General features: G+C 47.3%; 1 protein-coding gene across 3 annotated transcripts in view; it reads left to right on the top strand.

Moving 5' to 3' along the window:
* The first annotated feature begins 1,700 nt into the window (after positions 1 to 1,700).
* The window catches only part of MYO1B (myosin IB), a 193,063-nt gene continuing 185,738 nt past the window's right edge, over positions 1,701 to 9,025 (top strand). The window contains exons 1-2 of one of the 3 annotated variants that reach the window (XM_065930934.1): positions 1,702 to 1,953; positions 5,159 to 5,195. The gene's annotated coding sequence lies outside the window, so the exon portion shown is untranslated. Of the gene's footprint in view, positions 1,954 to 5,158; positions 5,196 to 9,025 lie in introns of all 3 variants that reach the window. The other 2 variants (XM_065930935.1, XM_065930933.1) reach the window with 2 other exon arrangements.

The raw sequence follows: 9,025 nt of genomic DNA, 5'->3' as shown, positions 1-9,025 counted from the left end.
CACTCCTGCCTGTTCATCTGGTTGAGGGTTGGGTCTTCACTTGACATCATCAGCAGAACCACCCATACCTGACCTTCCATGTGACTTGGGCTTCCTTACAGCATGGCTGCTGAGTTCCAAGGATGATTGTCCCAGGAGAGGGCCAGGTGAAAGCTGGAGCTCCTTTAAAGACCTAGAATCAGAAGTGTAAGTTATGTAACATCATTTCTGCTGGAATTTATTTGTTGGAATCACATCACTAAGTGATGTGCTTATATCTATATGCTAGAGGAAGGCAATTAACTCCATTCCTTAATGGGAGGAGCATAAAGGAATTTGCAGGCATGTACTCAAACAAGTATAGCCACTTATTAGCTGGAAGAATTCTCTGTTCTTGGTTTCTGGTTTGTAAAACAAGGACAAAGAAGGTAACTTACCTCCCAGTTTTTTGTGAAGATTAAACAGGAAAAGAACAAACAGTACCTGGTAGTCAATCTGTTTAAGTTTAGAACACCTCCGGTGTCTTATGTAGATCAGAATGCTGATGGTGCCATCAATGATAGTATAGTTTCAAAGCAAGATACAGTTACCTTTTCAGTCTCTACTGGTAGCCTTTGACAAATAGCACTGCCTGTTATGCCTGTGGGGACAGTTACTATATATGGTCTGAATTCTTTGGTTCACCTCATTTTAGTGAGTTTCCAGATATAGGTCAGTCCATTTAAACCTGGCCCCATTTATGGCAATTTATTTCATTATTGGATAAAATAGAAACATGAGTAACAATTACCATGTCTACATTGCTTTCAACACCTTAGCCAAGTAATCCTCACCTCACCTAGTGAGTAAGCTAGGATGAGCACCATTTCCTTCTTGGGATGAGGAAACCAGGGTGAGGGTCAAACGGCTTGCTCTGAATTTTAGGGACAAGAACCCAGCTGGCGTGAAGGAGGGCCTGATTCTCTGTCCACTCCAGGATGCCGAAATAATATACAGATGAACACTTTGTCACTGATCATTCTATATTCATGTGTATTGTTCAGATATTTAAAAAATCTTGTAAATAAAATACATACACATACACACATAGTTGAAATTTCTTTTAAAACTATCTTTTATTTTCTGTATCAGAGACTGGGCCAGTGTTTACTTAGCATAACATGAAACTGAGTTAGCAGATATTAAAAAATCTTGTAAATAAAAGCACACTTTGCTACTCAGTACACTTTTTCCCTTTTCGGTCAAATTAATATTTTCCGATATTCTTGGGTATCCCAACTTTTTTTATCCAAGGGAGAAGGAACAAGGAACACTCCTACTCTTTGCCAGCGGGTGCCCTCAGACTGGCTTCTAGTTGTTGTTCCCCGCCGGCCCGGTCCCCCTGGCCGGCCCCCCCCAGTTATTATATTTGTCGTCTGATGTTAATAAATCCGGGAGTGAAAAATGCAGAAGGGCCGTGCCTTCCGTGGGCTGAGAGGGACGCGCCTTCCTCTCCCTCTTTTCCACTGCTTGCCCGGTGCAGGCGGGTCCTGGGGCCGAGGCTGCACCCGCGCTCACCGGGGGGCGCTGTGCCGCCGGCCCCGAGGCGGCCCGAGGTGAGTCGGCTGGGAGGCGGCGGCTCCCGGGTCTGCCGGCGCGCCGCGGGGCGAATCCCAGGCTGCGAGGTCGCCGCCCCCGCCCCTCGGCCGGCCCCTCCGCCCGCCTGGGGGAGAGGGGAGTGGCCGGGCGCCTCCCGCCGCAGCGCCGCACTCCGCAGCGGCCGCGCACTCTGCAAACGCGCGCAGGGGAGCCCCGGCCGCGGCGCTCGGAGTCGGTGTGGGAGCGCGGGCGCAGGGGCCGGCAGTCGCCGGGCAGCAGCCGCTAGCAGCGTCCGCCGAGTAGCCGCGTGGGAGCCCCGTAGCCTCGAGGAGGTCCAGCGTCCAGGAGCGCGCCGGAGAGGGAGGACGACGAGGAGGCAGAGTGGCGCTCGGCGAGGTAGCGCGAGCGCTTTCCCTCTTCCCCCTGCCCTGCCCGCTCGGTCCTTTGTGCCCGCGGTCCCGACGCAGCCCGTGGGGCGCGGGGCAGCGGGGTCTGCGGTCTCCACTCCCGGGCCGAGCGGCGATGCGGCGAGAGCCGCGCACGCCGGAGGTCGCGCAGGGTGGTCGCGACTCCGCAGTTGCTTCGGGGGCGGTGGGAGAGTAGAGGGCGCTAAGCTAAGTTGCTCTCACTTTGCCCCATCCCCCTCGTACCTGTGGGCAAAGTGGAATCCAGGTCTTCCTGGCGTTCACCCACACCCCCTCCGTCCCCCTGCTGCACAGCTGTTTCCTGGCCCCCTGGTTCTATAGAAGGAGGCGGGGTGGCCTCCTCCGGGAAGGAAAGCCGAGAGAGAACAATAGGGCGTCCTGGGGAGTGGGGTTCAGGTGCGGCGTGCCCCGGCGGCTGGGGAGAAAGGGCCCGGGACTCGATGGGGCGTCCTGCGCGTGCAGCTGCGCTCTGCTCCTTTGTTCCGCCGCAGCGGAGGGGGCTGCCCTGGGGCTCGCTTCCTGCCCCGGGATGGGATTGATTCACGGTCCTGGAGAGGGAAGGGGAGGGGGCGGGGCTGGAATGGAAGCCCGTTTGGGAGCAGGAGTCCTGGAGGGTTCTTGCTGGGGCGGGAAGAGGGTTGGGGGGTGGGTGATGAGAGAGCAGTGGGGAGTTGATTACAAACACCCAGCATTTTGTCCAAGGGCTTGCTGTGTGGGTTTCTGGAGCTTATTTGTAACGCTTTGTTCAGACTGCAGCCGAGCGTTTATTGCTGCAACAAGTTGTGTACTTCCTTGAGTTCTAGGCGTTCTCAGTGTTAGTTTGTTGAAATCAAATCTTCTTAATTAGAATGGAAGAAGACTTTTTCCCGCGCTGTAACCCAGAGTATTTGTGTATATATACGTGCCGGTGGGTCCGTGTTTGTAGCTAGTAGGTATTGACTTGAATGGGTAGGGAGCAAATTTTATAGTATTGATTTTGACACAGTTTTCTCCATTGTAATATAGTATAACAAATTTCCAGAAATATTTGAGGAGGGAAACCATCAGAAAATTAGACATTGCTAAATACATGAATCAGATTAGATAACACCAGATTGAAAAACCCTTTACAGCCTTTCCCAGAAAACACATTATACACACCACTGTTTGGGTTTCGAGTTGAGGAGTCATGACTTCTGGGCTTTCACTGCCATAATGTGGGTCATCTGGACTAAGAGAGAGAACAGTTAGCTATGGTGAACAGGAATATTTTTTTAGGGGGAGGTAGAATTGAATGTAAGGTGTTGGGTATATGTTAAGTGACCCTTTCCTAGATTGGAATCAAGAGGCCCAAGAGGATTGACTGACCCCTGGGGGGAGTCGGAGGGGATTGAATGATGAGTGTTTTTTGAATGGAGTATTCCAAGCGAAACCATTTAGGGAGGAGGCTGACATTTCCAGGCATTCATGGTTTGTGCCTATGGGACCGTGGTGGAAGGATCCCAAAGTTGCACTGAAGGTTAGAATTACTGTGGAGATAGTTTAGGAGACATTTAGTTATAGTTGTCTGGCTGCAGGCAGGGCTGGGAAATGACGCAGAGCTGCTGCTTTGGGCTCGGGTAAACTACCCCATTGGCTGTTCATTTGAGGACGACCAAGTTTGAAAGCCTCTTAACCTTAGAAGGGGGATGAGAAACTTACTCCGGGGGAGAAAAATGTTTCCTGCCCACTCAGTGGTAATGGAAAAGAGCTGTACCAGCTACTAGGATGTGGTCAGATTTCTAGGCCAGGCTGAAAAGCAGTGGGATTTGTCTTTAGGAGCGATTATGATGTGCAGCTGAAGTGGGATGCTGTCCAGCCGCCAAGCTGTTTGTCGTTATAACTAACACAGTGCCTGGCAAAACATGGTGCCATGGGCAGCAGCAGAGGGAGACTGCCTTCCTTACTGTTGTCTTGCCATTTTGGGCTTTTTGTTTATGTTGTGAATTGTTTTGTAAAATAGAGCACAATTGGATTCCTCCCAAGTACTCTTTGGAATATACATGAACAAAATGCCGAGTGTAAGACTGTCACTGCTACCAAAGACATAGATGGGGGATGCTCTTAAACAGCTGGTCTCTGGCCACAGGCCATTCGATGGATTCCCCACTGTATGATGAGGCTGGTTACAGGCTGCACCCTCTACATGGGATGGGATGAATCATCACTTTGTCAACCCTGGAGTTAAAGACAGACTCTCCCTGATTGCTGCACAGCTATGCAAAGCAATGAGGAGCTTCTGACGTCAGTGGGAAGGAGTGGGGGTGGGTGGGAGTGGTATCTGGCCAAGAAGGGAATCCTCAGAGTGTAGGATCCATGTTTTTAATATTTGTTCTCCTTTTGGGCGGGATTCTTCTATTGTCCCTCTGCCTTCTTCTATTTCTCAGTTTTTGGTTGTGCTGGGTCTTCATTGCTGAGTGGGCTTTTCTTTAGTTGCGGAGAGCAGGGACTACACTTTGTTGTAGTGCATGGGCTTATCATTGAGGCGGCTGTTTTTGTGGAGCAGAGGCACGAGGTGCATGGGCTCCAGTAGTTGAGGCTCCAGGGCTCTGCAGCGCAGGCTGGGTAGTTATGGTGCACAGGCTTAGTTGCGCTGTGATAAATGGGATCTACCTTGACCAGAGATCTTACTAGTGTCCTCTTAAAGGCAGATTATTAACCACTGGACCACCAGGGAAGCCCCCTTCTACTATTTTCAATGGACACTTTGATTTTACGCTATCATTTAGTATTTACTATGTGAAAAGGGTTTTATATACATTATTCAATTAATTCTCACAACTTGATAAAGTGGGTATTATCTCCATCTTAACTTTTGAAACTGAGGCCTAGGGAGTTTGGTAACTTCCTTAGTTGCGTAGGTATCTAGTAAGTGGTGGAGGTGAGACTTGAATTCTAATCTCCGATTCCAAGGTCCACAGTGTATGGTATGATTTTCTTTTAATACTGGGAATGACAGCAACTTGATTATCTATTTGATTGTGCTTAATCTCTCAGTGTCCAACTCTTTGTGACCCTTTGTGCTGTGGTCCGTCAGGGTCCTCTGTCCATGGGATTTTTTTAGGCAAGAATACTGAAACAGGTTGCCATGCCCTCTTCCAGGGGATCTTCCCGACCCAGGGATCAAACTCAAGTCTCCTGTGTCTCTTGCATTGCAGGTGGATTCCTTACCTGCTACACCATCGGGAAGCCCAAGTATGTATTTGTTTAGCCATTTTCAGACTTCATATCACTTTCATGTATCTTACCACCATTGATTCTTTCAGAAACCACTGTGAGATAGGTTTGAAAGGCTAGATTAGTGACAACTCTTCAAACTGTATTGTTAAAAAGCTTTGCTGTTTGATGGCCTGTGTTAATAAACTTTAAGTGAATGAAATAAATGAAAAAGTTAGGCTGCACATGTGTAAAAATAGATGTGTTGTTTTCTGGCAGGGGGAACATTTAAAGGTAGTGGAACGGAGTAGATCATATAGTCACTTGATATTTATTGAAATCTATTTTAGCCCGTCTTTCTTCCAGCCTTTATTAGAACACTGCACTTTGCTTCTTTACTGAGACCTGATGCCAGCGTGTCTTTTTAGAAGAGGAATAAGGATGGAGGGAATGTGATTCTAAAGAGGAAGTGGGACATCAGAATTGGAGTCATACACAGCAGCAGGCCGTAGATTTTCCCAGCACTTGCTTCTTATCCTGGCAGTCGCCTTTTAGAGAAGACATTCTTCCTTAGGGAAGTGTCAAGGGTCTTTCTTTACAATATCCTCTGAGATCATCACATTTCTGAGCTCTGTGGGAACACACATTCCACAGGATTTCTGTGCTCATCCTGTCCCCACAGGGGAAGGGAAGGGAAGGGAAGCTTAGGCATTGACCTGAGAGGGGAATGGAAGTGGCATCTGTCCTTGGGGCGGGGAGTGGAGCACGGTGCTGGACTGGAGGCACCTGACCTTGACCTAGGAGACCTCCGAGTGCAGGAGTGGAGTGGATTCAAAACACTGGGCATCATTAGTTGCTTATTGACTTCTCAGAATGCTCCTGGGCAAGTGGAAAATTCAATATTGGTTTCTTTTTGTTGTTGTTGTTCCTAAGATAACACTTTGAAGACTGAAAGTTCTACCTTTACTGGTTTAATTATTTCAAGCTAGGACATCATTTGGGGTCTTCAGAGACTGTAGTATAAGTGCAGTAAGTTTTGTCTCCTGGGGCCATTACTTTCCCATCCATTGGATAGCTAGAGGGGATGCACACATGTGGGTTGCTGAGTGCTAACTGGGAGCACCTTCCATACCAGCGAAGAGGGATGAAGGATGCTCTTATAACCAGTCATAGGTTTCTTTGCAGTTGCCAGTGTCTTCATCAATTCGTATCTTATTAAGTACACAGCCGATGTAGGGCTGTGCATTAAAAAACAGCAAAGGAACTCTATTGTGTATCAGAGGATGTACAGGGCAGCTCCGTGCACCCAGAGAGTGGATGTTGGTGATGCAGAAAATGACTGTGACAGCTGTGGTGACCAAGGCCACGCCAACACTTGCTGCTGAGACAAAAGCTGGAAACAAACAAAAGTGTGAGGGGGAGGACCCAAGCACAGCGCCTGAGCCTTGGTTTTGTTCTGATGGTGCCAGAGGATTGAATCTCTGAACACCTGCCTCTGAAGACTGGACTGGTTGAGAGGTTAAGGAGCATCTTTCTTGTGAATTTGCTGCCTGTGAATTTGCTGCCTGAGGAGAGAGGACTGTGTCCTTTTTTAGACCCCGAAGATGTATAAAGTACCATCCCATGGGAGAGGGTGTTGGATCCCATGGGAGAGGGTTTGGATTCCCTGCTTGGTCCTGCTGTCCAGCAAGTCCCTCTTGCTTTCTTCCCTGCCAGCATTCCACCAATCCTCATTTTGTGTTCAGCCCCACTGGCTGTTCATAGACTTCAGGCCTATTTGCATTGTGGACTGGAAATGCCAAGTCACCAAAGAATTGTAATATATTTTGCTACATGACATTCATGCTGCTGTCCATTAGGCATTGGGTTCTTGTGCCATGTCAGGCTGCATCCTGTATTCTCCGTAGCCTGATTCATTTATTACTCACTGTTCTTTAGTAGGAGGTATTTGTAAATGGGGGGTTGAGTAACCGGCCCAGGCTAGTAAGATCGAACCCAAGACTGTGTACTTCGCTCGCTTCCTCTTGGTGAGTGCTTTTGGAAGCCTTGAGGAGTGAGTTTTATGGAGTTAGAGAGCAAGCCCACCCTGACAGTCTCTGTCTGTCCTAGATTGCATCCTTTGTCCCCTGGAGTCAGGGCTCCTGTGTCCTTGCCTGGACTAGTGCTGGGAGAGTTGGCTGAAATGCTTCTGAGTTTCTCCTTTTCCCCTGTGTCTTGTGCTTGGCTCTCTGCATTGTTCTCCTCTCTCAAGTGAGGGAGACTTGGTGAAATAAACGAGGAGCCAGCCGTGCCGCTGACCTTTCTCATCCTCTCCTGATCACCGCCTTCTCTGTGGGAGTTCACTGACCTTCTGGGAGTTTTCTGGGGCTTTGTCTGATCTCTGGCCTCCAGTCTTTGTGGGCACAGTTATGCTGCTGGGCTCATGAGTTGGAGCTCAGGGTCTCATGCATGTGGGTAAACTGTGGGAGTACCATTGCAGAGCTGGAACTTTGGGCGTTAAGACTTTGGACAAAGAAAGGAATTGGTATGAAATGCATTCTCGTCCAAGATAGGCAGTTTTTGAAGTTGAAGTCTAGAGGTAAGTGAAAATGGATATTCTTCCTTTGCTTATCAGATAAACCACAACATTGAGCTTTGCAAACACCAGGTGCCTGGCTTTCGTAGATAACTTGGAGGGGCCAGGAGGACACCAGGTCTCTGCTTTCCAGAGACTTCTGATCAGTCCTGCATGGACTCAAGATGCCTTGAAATTACACAGATGACTTCATTTTGCTGTGTTAAAATGAAGATATGATTCAGAATTGTACCTTACAAGTTTTAAAACTTGTTAAGAAAAAAAATTCACTTCCCTGAAGAGACTTTAGAAAACTGCATTGAAAGGACAATGGAATGGAGCAGGTTATTCATTATTGGTTTCGTTATTGTGTGTGTGCATATTAGTTTACTGCTCATTTTCATTGGCTTCATGAAAACATTTTCTGCACACTTCCACCAGAAGAGAAAAAAACAAACCAAAAACCTTGGTTGAAAAATTCCCGCTGGCCCTACTGACTTTTCCCAGTGTACACCTTCTCTCTTACCCTGGTGCTCATTTCTTATAAACTCTATATTAGACTCTGAAGCACTGTTTGCAGTGTTCAGATTGCAACAGTTCCTACCTAGCTGATCATTTTCTTCCTTGAAAGTGCTTCAAAAGGATCATCACTCTTTTATTTATTTTACAAAGTCCCTGTCTAAATGCATTTAGGAAAAGTTTAATTTTTATGAAGATAGGACTTAGGCCAGTTTACTTGGCTTTTTTTTGGCAGCCCTCATGCAGTCTAATTACAGTTGTAATATGGTGACCACAGTTTTGGTTTACTCCTGATGTGGTGAGCCGTCTAGCAAAAAGTTCTCACTTGCTTGAAATCTTCAGGGTGTTAAGAGACATTCATAAAAATATATGAACCACCACATTGGGTCAGATTCAGGAATTTGTTTTCTGCCGTAGCAGAATACTAAATATTTTGTGACAGTGAAAGAGGGGACTGTATAGCTTTTATAGATCTTGGGGCAATCTCTTTAGCACTGATAATTGTATATAATCTCTTAAAAACCTCTCATCCCGGTACTTAAATTCATATATTCATATTCTTGAATTATTTATTTGTATCCTGTGTTGTAAACATTTCATACCTTCTTTAAAGGCAGAACTTGACTTTCTTGGTGTTTTGACTTCGGATATTTAATTTTTGGAATGGTAGAGTGGTAAAGTTGAAAAGGCCTTCAGGCCACCCCCATAACCCCTTCCATGTATGTGAGAACTGCCCAGGCTTAAAAAGTTACCCAGGGATACATCTGTCACTGGACTCCCAAGTCTTTGAACTCCT

Source organism: Muntiacus reevesi, chromosome 3, assembly GCF_963930625.1.
Source record: "Muntiacus reevesi chromosome 3, mMunRee1.1, whole genome shotgun sequence".
Taxonomy (NCBI): Eukaryota; Metazoa; Chordata; class Mammalia; order Artiodactyla; family Cervidae; genus Muntiacus; species Muntiacus reevesi.
The sequence above is the reverse complement of the archived record's forward strand: the minus strand, read 5'-3'. Positions and strand labels throughout refer to the sequence as shown.